Source organism: Chlamydotis macqueenii, chromosome 14 (assembly GCF_036417535.1).
Source record: "Chlamydotis macqueenii isolate bChlMac1 chromosome 14, bChlMac1.mat, whole genome shotgun sequence".
Lineage (NCBI taxonomy): Eukaryota > Metazoa > Chordata > Aves > Otidiformes > Otididae > Chlamydotis > Chlamydotis macqueenii.
In genome coordinates this window covers 3,001,343-3,015,210 of record NC_141569.1, presented here as the reverse complement: position 1 = coordinate 3,015,210, position 13,868 = coordinate 3,001,343, and the positions used below count along the sequence as shown (strand labels likewise).

The window sequence follows — 13,868 nt, the reverse complement described above, 5'->3', positions numbered from 1 at the left end:
TTAGTTGATCAAAAGATATTAGGAGTGGGCAGAAACATTTAATTTGATGAAGCTGAGTAAATTTGAAATGTGGTCTACACTTTACTTTTTTATTTCATATATCTCCTTTCAAAGACAGTTTTTTCCTTTGACAAGTTTTTCATGCTGCATATACTCTAATCATTACCTTTTAAATTTAACAATATGCAGTACAGTGTCAAATCATTTTTATGTCCACAGTTTCCTTCTGTGATATTTGTTACCACTGTGAAAAATTCTGTTGGATTTGATAGGAATAATCTCCCATGTGTGAATCCCACTGAGTCAAACTCTCCTTAATTAAATCATAACAGTCCAGCTGGCCTGCTCCATCTCAGCTTAACAATGTCCTCTCTTACCCTTCCTGCATTTTTTTATTCTTGTATTTTCCTTAGTATAAAAAACAGGTGTTACACTCGAATCTTTCTAAACATTTCCTTGCTTCCAGGAGCGTGATGAATACATATGCTAATATTGGCCCAGTTCTTTTGGTACTTGCCTCGGGATTCTGTGGTGGAGGCTTTCTCATTTTGCACAGTTGCTTAATCTTCAAACGCTCTAATTTTTTCTTTAATTCTCCTTTTTTCTTTTTTCTCTATTTTTTTTTTTTAAAGTACCAGATCGGGCGGAACTTCAATTTCCTTCAATAGGTTTTCTTTTCTAAAATAATAACATCTGTTCCTGGGAAAAGTGGTTTACTTTGATTATACTTTTTTTCAGTAGTTCCCATGGGTGTTCTTTTTATCATGTGTCTGAAATGCTGTTGTTCATTATGCTAATATCATGGTTACCGCAGAACAGTTAGGCCATGGGCTGTTTGTCAAAAATATATGCAGTCTGGTCAAAACCAAACTTGTTCAAAAGTATTACATGTTTACTGATGATAAAAATAAGGTGAAAACACAAAATTCCTTTGCATTATGATGACTATTTAACAAGCGATACATATAATAAAAGGTGTAACTATAAGGCAGAAGTAAAACTTTTTACTCATACCTATCCTTATCCTTGTATAGCTGGATAAATTTAAAGCCGAGGTTAAACCTGGAGTTTTGATATTATGAATGCTAATTTGTTTCAGTAACTGCAGCACTTCCTCTTCAATTTTAGACACTTCCCTGTAAACTTAATATTTTTCTAATAAAATTTGCAGTTGGAGAAAAGATATCAGAAGGCAAAAGGTCAAGTAGGTCAAGAATACTAATCATTCTTTTTTATGGTCTCTGTTTGTCGGTTTTACTCCAGAATATTCACCAAAAAATTCTGCTACAATCAATTTTAGAATGTGCTTTTATATGGAGATTACGTTTGGACTTGCAGGTATCTATATGTAAATAAACCCCAACAGTTCCTTAGCATTCAGTTTACATCTTCCCCTAAGTAATTTTGTGCACATGCTTAGTTTTGTACCTCATGCCTCTGCTATTTCTTGCTTCATTGGTGACACACTTTTGATTTTTGTAGGCTTATATCTCACGTCATCATCTATTTCTCCTGAAGCTATAAGTTTTTAATGCACTTTCTTCACATTTAATTTCCTTCAAGCCTTTTATCAGTTGATAATACTTCTTTGGACTGGCTAAGTTTATGAACATGTTGCATTTGAGCTGTCTTGCATGATGTGGCCATCCGTTTATTATAAAACGGATATTGTGGAAACAGAGAATATAAACAAGTCTGAATTACACATGGACCTAGAAACTGCAGTTAATTAAAAATATTACAAAAGCTTTATGTCTGCTGTTTAGAAATAGGAAAGTTAGTGGAAGGTCATCGTACTAAAAGTACAGAGAAGCAGGATTGTATTTGAACTTTTTGTCTTTTTAGTTTACAGTGGATTGTATAAAGAAATATATTAACAAAGCAGTGAGCGATAATGTAGAAAATTGCCAAAATACACAGTTGACTTGTAGGGTTCATTGCCTTTTACCTTAGATTACACCAGCTAAAAGTAAGGTAACAGCTCAGATGATACACTGCTTTTCATTTCAGGATATTTCAGAAGTGCTTCACACAATCAACATTTACAGACCTGACAAGATAACTAAGAGTGTTGTCTAAACTAAAAATAGAAATTGTATTAATTTTGTATTACAATGATAAATAGCTTATGAATTTGCATTTCTTTTGGACTGGACAAACCAGTAATTATTAGCAGAGGTAGCTATGTTATGGTAGAAGAATTTACCCAGAAAGCCTATTCTGAGGCTAAGGCCACATAGACTTAAGTGGGTACAAACAAAATATGACCATTTGGCCAAGCAGTTGAAATTACAAGTAGTAACTAATAGTATGTGAGGTTTGTCTGTCTTTAGTGATATGTTTTCCCTCATTTGTGTGTTATCACATCTCAAAGTGCCTTTTAGCACAATAAATATGACTGCAAAAACTTTAGGCAAGGAAGCATCTCCTGAGGGATGCTGGTTTTGTCTCACATCCTTCTTGTGAACCACTCTATAGATTTCTCAAATGGTTTCTGCCTCTTTTCCAGGTACATGTCCAAAGGCCTTCTACATTTGTTGTTTGCTCTTTCACTACTTCTGGAACTTTTCATCTCCAAAGACAATGAATTTCCTTATTAGATTCTCTCAGGCCATACTGGAATAATGGTACCGTCACTGTATCGATCTCTAGAATTTTTAGGAACAGAGGAACTTACAGAGTCTAGGATTTGGAATATGGCTGCTATGGAGAGGTATTCTTGTAGACTACCAAGTGTCACTAGCAACACCTGGGACTGGTGTAAGAAAACTGTACATGATATCTTGGAGCATGAAAGGTTGCTGAATATTAGACTGAAGCTCATTAGGAAATCAGGTTTGGGTAAAAGAGCTGTCATCTTACAGATCTTGTCTACTCCCCTTATTGATTACTGGGGATTTTCCTATGTCCAGAAACACTCCTTGAGGACCTTCCATATTCTTGCATGAGGAGAGAGAGAATGTAGAAGCAGATTAAGCATACAGTGAGCATATGAAGTTCATAGCTTTCTCTACTCCCCACTACAATCCAGTGCAGTACCTGTCAGCTACATCCTGTCTAGGCTTGGAGGAGAACATAATGAGTAAGAGACCCTGAAGAGCCTCTAGAATGCAGAGAGGTGATTGGTTTTGATATGAGTGGCTAGTATCTGGAGACAGTAGATTCCTCCTGAGGGAACAGATCAAGTATTGTTAGAAGGGGAAAAAATGACATTATAATAGAGGCAGACATCCTCTGTGGAGATCCCTTTTGATAGAGTAATCAAAACTAACAAATATTCATGGATTGTTGTTGTTCAGTTTCTCCTTAAGTGAAAAATGGAGCTTTGCCTCTCCTGTCCAGGTGTCCAAACAGTTCAATATTATCTTGTCATCAGTGGTATTAGTGACAGATGATACATGTAAAAAAAAAAAACAACAAACAAACAAAAAGCTACAACCCTAAGAACGTTCTTTCTTTGTTAGTGGTCAGAAAATCATATGACTAGTTAAAGATTCTTCTAGGAGATTACCTATAAAGAAATCTGGCCTGGAGTTTGAAGGAGAAACTGGGGAAGTGCCTGCTTTACTGATCTGTGGTAAGCAAAGACGAACCACTACCATGGAGAAATCTCCACAAAGTGCAAAGGTGATTTAAGCTTCCAGTTACCACTAGTAGGGAATACTAAAAGTAGGACACTGCTGCAGTCTGCCAATCCAAAACTTATGCTTAGGTCCCTTGAAAACTTCTACCAGCTGTCAGAAAACAGAAAATCTTTGAAACGTTTCTGATTTGTCCTAGAAAGTGAACTTGGTCTTCTCAGTGCTGAGAAAGGACATGAGCTGCTATATCCCAGTGCTTTATCACTACATTGCAACTACAGCAGAGAATATGTATAGCCTGGACCTCAGGCTTGTCCCTCAGAATTTGCTTGGTGGCATGACCTCCCTGCTAGCCTCTCTTCCTTTAATGCAGCATGACATTTGCTAGAGTCTGCGGGTTAAAATTCACTTATTTTTTAACATAGAATGTGTGAAAAGGCACATAATCAAATTACAAGGAAAAATTTTGTGTGTCAGAACAACTTGTAGGATGCTACAAACAAATTGGAGGATTTGAAGCATCTTCACTTTGATTAATCTGATATATGGGCAGGTTTCCTTCTGCTTCTGTCATAGCTGATTCTAATGGAGACATAACAGTATCATTAACCAGCAAGAGCTCCTTTTCCATTTGCTCCTGGGAGTCTCCCTACATTGTTGGGCAAGGGGTTTTCTGCTCTGATAGTGTTGCAGAGGTTTTCTGCTCTCCTTCATCTGCTCCTTCAGGCCTTCCTGTAAAATAAATACATATATTGTCCAGGTTAATCACTGAGCCACATTGAAATAAATGCCAAAGCTAATAGCTGGGGTACCTCGTATTTTGATAAATAAGAGACTGAGTAAGGGAGAGAAAGAGAAGGCCAAAAGCTGATGTGCCACAGTTGTTCTGAAAAATTAAGGAGACAAGGTACTGAGGTGATAAGTAACTAAGAGATATGAAATATCAAAATAGGTTTTTTTATTAGTAACTTATTAAAGCCAATATAAACAGTTTTGTCTTGAAGAGTTTTGTCTGAAGAAGATTTTTTTTTTCTTTTAAACAGAGATTACTTATCCTTTTCCATCAGTTTCATTGGCATCCTAGTATTTTGCTATGAAATATTTTCTAGCACTTTCCTCAAACTTGGCTATCATTAAGAAAACAGACACAACAGGTAAAAGTCAAATATCAGGACATGGGAAATGACAGTGTCAGAAACAAACAAACAAAAAAGCTATGATATTTTGGGGAAACAATGCAGTCATTAGCAAAGGACACAATGAGTAATATCTGGTGACTGAAGATGTCCTATTTTCTTCTAAAAAGACCTCTGTGCTTTAGCTTATAGAATAGGAATAAAACAGGGATACATACTGTGACATTATAAGTAGAACAATCCTTTCTGTCTGGTTTGTAGGAGTCAGAGTTGTAAACACTGTCCTTGAGGAAACCGAGGTAATTTGGATATTTCAGCTTGCATGGATAACATTAAATCCTCCCTCCTGTTTCCTTTTGGTAGTATTTCTGTATTTGTGAATGCATAACCCTTCAAAGGAGCAAATGTCAATCTGTTTCATTATCACTCTACATCCCAGCCTGTTTTACCTACATTCTGATTACATTCCCTGGAAACTTCTGCCTGACTTACTACTGCAGTTAAGGGCAAAGAACCCAGGATAGACCATTGATTTTCAAGTACAGCCTCCTCAAAACACAAGAAGCTTCCATTCCAATGCATGGGAAGTCAAGCAGGTACGGTGGAAACCTGCATGAATAAGTATTAAATTCCTGACTGAGCTCAAATGCAAAAAGGAGTTACACAGTGTAAGTGGGGGCAGACTCCTCAAAAGGAATGTAGAGACTTGACCATGCTGAGGTCAAGGTAGTGGGGCTGAAGCTGGGAACCAGTGAGGGATATCACAGCAACAAGAAGGCTCCTATGAACACATGACAATGAAAAGAAGGCTAAGGAAAATGGGGGCCCACTGCTCAATGGGGCAGGTAGTGACAAAGGACATACCAAAGGCTTTCCTATTCCAGTTAAGGCAGTTTGAACTCGTGTTTCACTTTAAAAAGCAATGACGGAAATGCAGGATTTAAGAATCCCATATTGACTGTCTGAACACAGATCAAATGTGTTCCTAATATAAGCAAAAATTATGTTTTCTGTTGCCAGGAAATGCTGTATCTGATTGAAGTCAGACTGTTTGCACTATCTTATGGATAGGTGCAGTAGGAAAGATAATACATAACACATCACATTGATATTTATCTTCTGAAAGATCATCATTTCAGAATATACAATGGCAGTCAAGGAAGTAGCTGGGTCAGCTGTTACTAAGGCCAGCATCTGGCCCTGCAGATGCATCTTCATTAACACTTCTGTTGATATTTGTGATACAGACCAGACAGAACAGAGCTAGCTCCACAGATCTCAAAGGGGAAAAAATAGCAGAACCAAATATAGATAAGGGATCAGCAGGTTGTCTGCTCTTCAGAAGACAATTGGAATTGAAAAGCAGTATTTCCAAAATGACAAAATATTTTTTAAATAAACCACACCAACTTATTCTACTTAATACATGTGTATGCAGTCCCTGAGGGACACCACAGAGATGAGTCTGTCATTTGATAGAATCCTGTGGGAAATGGACTCACAGGAAGAAACATCTGATGCTACCATACATCTTGATGAGAAGGAAAGAGACCAGTGTTTGTCTCCAGAGGTATGGAGTTTGAACTTTGTTTCATCTTTGTTATTTCAGCAACTTCTGTGAAAATCTCTGGTTCTCTTTACTAAAAACTGCAGAGTAAAAGCTGAATTTTTTTCATTATATTGTTTAAAAATTTAATTCCTAGGGAATCTAAGTGTTCATTAAAAGATTAGATTATTTAGAAATCTAGTAATATGTGTTATATACTCCTCACATGTCCTCTCCACTTCTTGTAGCTGGGCTTGGCCGAGTCGGGCCCAGTCGGCCGCCCGGTGGGAGGCCAGAGGGTGAGACCTGCAAGGCCCACAAGGCTCGTGCCTGTCCCTCTCTCTGCCCCGGCTCAGCTTCTTCACTGCTTCCCCCCCTCCTTCTTAAATACCTTATCGCAGAGGCATTATTAGGGAACATTCTGCTACCAATTGGCTCGGCCCTGGACAGCAGCAGGTCCACCCTAGGCCTGACTGAGTCCACTGGACAAAGGGGAGCGACTTCTAGCAGCTCCTTACAGAAGCTGCCACCGTAGCCCCCCCCCCCCCCGCCAAATAAAACCAGAACAGCTGTTCAGAGACAGGTCTCTGCATATAATTCTTTGTTCCTGCAGGAATGACATTGTGTTTTGTTGTATTAAAAAGTGCCTTGGTGTGTCATATCAAGTATTCCACAACTCTGTGAACTGCTCATTGGCTTTCTTATTTATCATAATCCCAATATTTACATAATCTCAAAACTTTCCAAGAACAAATGTATGTTGACACTATTGTTATATCTCGATATCACTGCAACAGAAGATTGTAATTATGTAAGACCACAAGACTCACTCGAACAAAATCTGTGAATTTCTTACTTATTTTCTAGCAAAGAATAGGTAAGGTAGTGAGTGGCATGGAAACGCACAGTGGTTTCCCTTAATTTTCTTTCAGAGGTTTTCCTGTGCTCTGTCATAACTTCTCAATTCATTCAGATGACAAAAGTAACAAGAAACAAAAGATAAATGAAGCTAATGGGTCCTAAGAATTTAGGAAATTATTACCTTATTTTAAAAAATGCTATTTACAGTTTTCCTGTAAAAATACGTAAAAGAAGTCTTATGAATACATTTTCTGCTCTGGTTATAGCAGATGTAGATCAATACATTTAGGGAAGTTTACATTATTAATTCAGAAAGCTCCACAATAGTCTTAGGATTTTGTTCCCATGGGCCAAGAAACTGGTACCGGCAGTCCTCTGAAATGTCCTCAGTGTCTTTCTTTCACTGTTTCATTAACTGACAGAAGAATCACTTTCCAAATTTGATCTTATTCTTAACTGTATATAATCTCACACGTTTTTATTTCAGAAGCAAGTGCAAAAGTCTGCAAACAGGAAGGGTTTCTTCCCCCCTCTATCCTCCCCCATTTGATGTGAAACTTCAAATGATGCATGAAGAGCTTTTGTTAGAACAGTATTTTGTTTTTTTATATAAATTCATTTGACCTTTCATATCAAGTCTTTTTAATTTGAATATTGGTAGTTACACCAGTGTTCTGGTTTTGTTAGTGAGGGGGGGCCTAAGGTGGTAGCTTCTGTAGGAAACTGCTAGAAGTCGCTCCCCTTTGTTCAGTGGACTCGGCCGGGCCTAGGGCGGATCCGCTGCTGGCCAAGGCCAAGCCAATTGGTAGCAGAATGTCCCGTGATAACGCCTCTGCGATAACGTATTTAAGTAGGGGAAAACAGGAAAAAAAGGAGGAGAAGATGTGAAGCAGCTGAGTGGGGGGCAGAGAGGGGGAGGCGCGAGCCTCATGGGCCTTGCAGGCCTCACCCTCTGGCCTCCTGCCGGGCAGCCGACTGGGCCCAACTCGGCCCGGCCTGGCTGCAAGAAGTGGAGAGGAGTGAATAAGATGTAAAAAGGATCCTGAGAGACGTCTGCCAGCCTGTTGTGAGGAACGGCTGCAGACGCCAAGGTCAGTGAAGAAGGAGGGGGAGGAGTAACATGGCTCCTGGCCAAGATTCCTCTGCAACTCGTGGTGAAGACCACGGTGGAGAGGGTTGTCCCCCTGCAGCCCATGGAGGTCCACGGAGGGGCAGAGATCCACCTGCAGCCTGTGGAGGACCCCACGCCAGAGCAGGTGGAGGCCTGAAGGAGGCTGTGGCCCGTGGAGGCCCCGCTGGGACAGCTGTTCTGAAGGGACTGCACCCGTGGAAGAGATGACCCACGCCGGAGCAGTTTCACGAAGGACTGTGGCCCGTGGGAGGGACCCCACACTGGAGCAGAGGAGGAATGCGAGGAGTTCTTCCCCTGACGATGATACAGTGGCGTAAAACAACGCGTGATGAACTGACCGCGACCCCCATTCCCTTTTCCCCCCCTGTGCCGCTCGGGAGGGGAAGGTAGTAGAGATAATGTTAAGCCCGGGAAGAGGGAGGGGTGGGGGGAGGTTATCTTGTTCCCTGTCTCATTCTCCTGCTAATTTTAGAAATAAATGAATAGTTTTCCCCAAGTCGAGTCTGTTTTGCCCGTGACGGTAACTCTAAGGATTTCTCCCCGTCCTTATCTCAAACCTTGAGCTGTTTTTCTTATATCATCTCCTCCTATTCTCTCGGAGGGTGGGGGGAGCAAGAGACAGACTGCGTAGTCTGGTCCTGATCGGGGCTGAAGTACGACAACCAGCTTAGGGCTGATTCTTTTTTTTTTGTTTAGTTTTTTGAGAGTTTGGGAGAAAAAAGTTTTCCAATTTCATCATTTGCTGTCAGCTTAACAGTTTATTCACAAAGGAAGCATTCAGAGATTCTTTAAATAGACTGTACTTACTGGTATTGGCCTTTGTGAAGGGGTTGTGATAGCTCATGTACCTTCGACTAAAATTTGTGTCCAGTATCACGCTCCCATATACTATATGCAGTATATGCACTGTGGTAATGTTGCAGCTAGATTTCAAACTATTGACAAACTTGACAACAAATGGATGGCTTCTGTGTAATAGCAGAAAGGAGTAACATGTTTCAGAATCTGGTATCTTTTTCCTAAAATAATTTTCTGTTCTTAAAGACAGTGTGTAAGTCAGAAGATGCCTTACAGAGTCTGCCAGTATTAATTAGATTTGTGTGATTATTTTATGTTCCTCAGAATTCCTTACTTTTCCCCTCAACTACAAACAAGTCTATTTTTTGCTGTTTTGAAAAATAATAAATTAATTTTCCAGTCCTATCACATACCTGCCACTCTAATTCACCTTTTATTGTTGGTACTAGGCCTCACTGGTTTTCTGCTTTGAAACATCCTGGAACACATTGGATATTTCCTTGTGGAAGCTGTATTTTCAGTCAGCTGTCTCAGTGTTCCAAAGTGGAGAGCATTTAAGCCATCAATGAGGTGAGAAGGAGAAGCAAGAAAGTTAAAAATCTCCAGTTCTCTGAAGGCAACAACAATCAGCTTATCTGAATGCTATGTAATGTAAAAGTCTGTTATCATATTTGCCTTTTTTGTTGTTGTTGTTGCTGTACTTCACCTTTAGCCAACACTGCCTTGAAAGATAATTTTGCCACATTCTAGTGAGGCTGGAACTCAATTTCCCCACAGTTCAATATCTGTCTTGATTTTTACGATGTTTTGCTCATGAGATGTGCATAAATAAGCTAAGGTTTTGTACCAAGCAACAACCACTGCACATGTTTATTCTATTCAGCTTAAAGGCTTTGCCAAATAGCTTTTCTGTTGTCTTTTTGTTATGTGCATTTAGTGGGAAGTGTCGATAAACAGTGACTGGATAGCTAGGAGTCTTTTAGTTTAGCATTTTTGTATAAAAGTACCTCATACTCCATCTACTGAACAACAATGGAATGAATATTTGTCTGTTCCTGTCACTGTATCCAATACCTCAGATTTACCCTCAGAATGGCAGATGATTGTGAATTGGGCACAAAGCTGGGGTTTTTTTTCTGTATGTTCAAAAGGATACACGTTTAAACTTGGGTTTGGGATTTAAAAGTTTAAATTAAGGGACATGCTGCTTATTCTCACAGGCAGCCTGTATTGGTTCTTAACCTCTCTGAGTAACCTGTGACTTTCTACCAGATTTGAGTGTGGGGTTTTTTGAGCATTTATTTCTTGACTGATATATCAAGAAGTAGAATGAGGTAGATTAAAGAAATAAAATGAGGATGGAAAGAGACACTGATTTATTAACTACCACCTGCTAATGAATACAATGTATGTTTTCAGAGGAAGGCTAAGAATCACTCCAGCCTGATGCCAAAGTTCTTGTTATCTGATATCCAGGGGTGAGTTTGAACCCTTTTAAGCAGAGTTTAACTTCGGAATCTTAAACATGGCATGGTATTAGAGTCTTCTCCATTTTAGAGTTTTAAAAGAAACCACTGTACTTTGCATAGCAGCACTGCATTTTGCTTAGGCTCTGCACGAAGTCTGCTCTTTAAATGCCAAGTGAACCTAACCCCTTCTGGAAGACAGATACGGGATCACAAACTTCTGAACCCCACCTGGGCACTTACAGGAAAAAGCAAGTCACTTGGTAACATCAGAACATGTCTGCACATGCAGAAGCAGAATTTAGTGGGCTCACAGAACGCTGCAGTTAAAGAGTTAGTGCTATTCAGCAGTGTATCTCCAAGTTCAGGAGACACTGAGCTGGGCTTTCAGGATTACATTTTAAGATATTTGTCCTTAATTTCCACTTAACACGTACTTTAAGTAGTCTCTCATACTCTGGCCTTCAGGGCTAGTCCTAACCACACACAATGGTTAGTGAAGTTGAATAAGGCACACATTTTGTATACGTGAAATTTTCTTCAACAGTAGAAATATTTATGTACTTGCCTAATTGGAAGTATACAAATTCATTTCCTCTAACACAATACAGAACACACTACCCATTTATGATTAAAATATCTTTACCTAAATAGACTTGCTTTTGCAAGTCTAGAGGACTAAACTATACAGCCCAATTAAGATTAAAAAAAACCCTGATCTTCAGCAGCATTTAAATAGCATTGTGGAGTACAGGCTTTCTCTATTTATTTGTTTTGCATAAAAGGTTTTTAAAAGAAGAAAAAAAGGAGACAAAACCTATTTTGCTTGTACTTTAAGGAAGTAAATGGGAGATTTACAGTAGTGCATGGTATGCTTGCTTCTCGAAAATCAGATTTGCTTACTGTGCCTTGGCTGATACTTCTTGATTTCAAATGCCTGCACATCACTAATCTTATTTGAAAATCTTGGCTTAAACTTTTTAAGATGTGTTTTCTTTAAGATATTTTAAATGAATAAATCAGTCATGTACAAATCTGTGAATTTCACTTTAGATTGAGGTTTGTGGTTAGGAACAATATAAATACGAACTCCTGACAGATGTCTTTCTCTACAGAGGTGTCTGTATCCCCTTTCTTTATCTTCTGTAAAGATTAAAACAGAAAATAACCATGTAGTAATGAATGTGGACACAATTCTTTAAGCTTATTTAAAATTGTATAAATATTTTCTGCATTAGGCTCTCAGACCTGACAGAGAAGGAAGTTAAGAGATTATTCAGCTCTGATGTCTCTTACAACAATCCCTGATTCTCAGGGTTTAAGCTGGCTGCTGTCCTCACTTGCCCTGTAGTCCCAGTGCTGGGGGGAACTGGCACACTGCTCAATACCACTGCAATTTCATTTTTGATCTGCTGCAAGGACAGAAAGCCAGCGTTAGGGACCCCAAGGGACAAAACGATCCCCGTGGCTGCTCCATGACCTATATCCCCTCCTAAACCCAGCTCAGTCCTGAGTGTCGGGTCCCCCCTCACAATCTCATCACCCCACCAGTGACCTCGTATTTCCCCTTTCTCTCCAGCCTCCCACTTTGAGCCAAGAACAATCCCGATCTGAGCTTGTTTCCCTGGATCTGGGTGTGCGCTCTTTTCCCCAGTGCACCATGCAGCACAACAGGAGCCAGCTCCTGTGGACAAGGGTGCTAATGGATGGACAAGTAGATAATGGACGGATGGATAGATAATAGATGAATGGATGCGTGGGTAGGTAGGTGACTAGATAAATAAATAGATGGATAGATGAATAGACATAGATGGATAGACAGATGAATGGATGAATAGATAGAGAGATAATAAAGAGACCTGCCTCTCTCCGGGGGACTCTGTGCCTTGCCCTAGCCGAACACGGGTCACTGCCGAGACCGATTGTTTCCGTGCCGGTTTCTGCCGCTCCTTTTCGTGACTTGCAAATTCGTCCCTGATGTGTGTTTAGTTGTGGTTTGTTTTTTTTTTTCCCCTGGCCGCGGCTGCCCTCCGCCGGCGCAAAGCTGGCATTGCAGCAGCCGGGTCGGACCCTGTTGCCTTTGCTCCTCTCCGGGCAGAGATGCCCCCCAGGCGGGGGCAGACTTGCTGGTGGACAGAAAACCTGCATTTAAGTAATCCCAAGGTGTGCCCAAATCTCATCAACTTTTTGGTTCAGCTTGAGCAGATATTTTTATACGTGACAATGCTCAAAAACTACACATTGTTTTCTATTAGCCCTTCCCATCATTGATGGACTCCAGTATCTTTAATATAACAAAAAAATAACCTTTTTTTTTTTGTCTTTCAGATTTATGAACCCAGCAATACAAGACTCTTGACATTGGAGGTGACCCCTGTACAGGTCTAAACTCTTTGGAAAGTAATTTAGCTGTCATGTACCTTCAGGAGTACCTGCTAAAAATGTTGCTTTCATATCTACTTACTTTATAATTATTCACTAGGAACTGTGTGTGTATATTTATCTTTAAGCTGCTATTCAGTTTTTCATTGCCAGTGTGTCCACTCAGTTAGTAAATGTGAAACTGATGTAAGTATATGTCTGTTGCTTAAACAGTGAATAAACCTTTTCTGGATTTCTCCCCACAGGATAGATATTTTCTGCTCTGGAAGTCTCCCTTCTTTCAGAGTATCTACATGTCATTGGTCAGCAGCACCAAGCATGTCAAAACATTGTCTGACAGAAAGATCGCCTTTCAGAGCTCACCTTTCCCAAGATACAACAGATAAAAAAAAAAAATTGTCAAGATACAAGGTATTTTAGGATACTGAGAGCCTAAATCTCACTACTGTGTGCAAAAGACATCCCAGGAAGTTCACTGGTCACCCTGTATTTCTGGGATTGTTTAGTTGTGTCAGAGATACAAGGGTGGTCCTGTGATTTTGGAGGGTGCCTGCTCTGCAGTTGCTACTGGAACCATAATGTGGCAGGAAGGGAGCTGCAGGTGAGGGCAGAGGATGTTAAACAGAGGACATAAAAAGCCTTTGTCTTCCCAAGTACCCCCCAAACCAGAAAGCTTCTGTTGCTCCTGTAAAGCATAGGCCAGATTTCTCTTATGCTAGGGTTATACAACCTTTACCATTCAGCTAGGTTTGGTTTACAACCAGTGCTGGCTACTTAGTTAACCACTGGACTGGTCACTGTATCTTCAGAAGCACTGGACATGAAGTGGGGAGTGATCCCCTCATGTTGACCCATCTCCCTGTTGACTTGTGACATGAGTAAATACAACAACTCCCTTGATCTCTCTGTCTCCTTTGAAAACCTCTGTTCAGAAACTCTGTTTTCTTTCCAGAAAGTGACCATGCT

At 40.0% G+C, this 13,868-nt stretch overlaps 1 long non-coding RNA gene across 1 annotated transcript; it reads right to left on the bottom strand.

Annotated features, from left to right (window-relative positions):
• Nucleotides 1-3,971: 3,971 nt before the first annotated feature.
• LOC147598953 (uncharacterized) lies at nt 3,972-12,463 on the bottom strand. Its single transcript, XR_015260089.1, has 2 exons — nt 12,380-12,463; nt 3,972-4,309 (listed from the first exon to the last, which is right to left on the bottom strand). It is a non-coding gene; the product is annotated as an uncharacterized LOC147598953 (long non-coding RNA).
• Nucleotides 12,464-13,868: the final 1,405 nt, after the last annotated feature.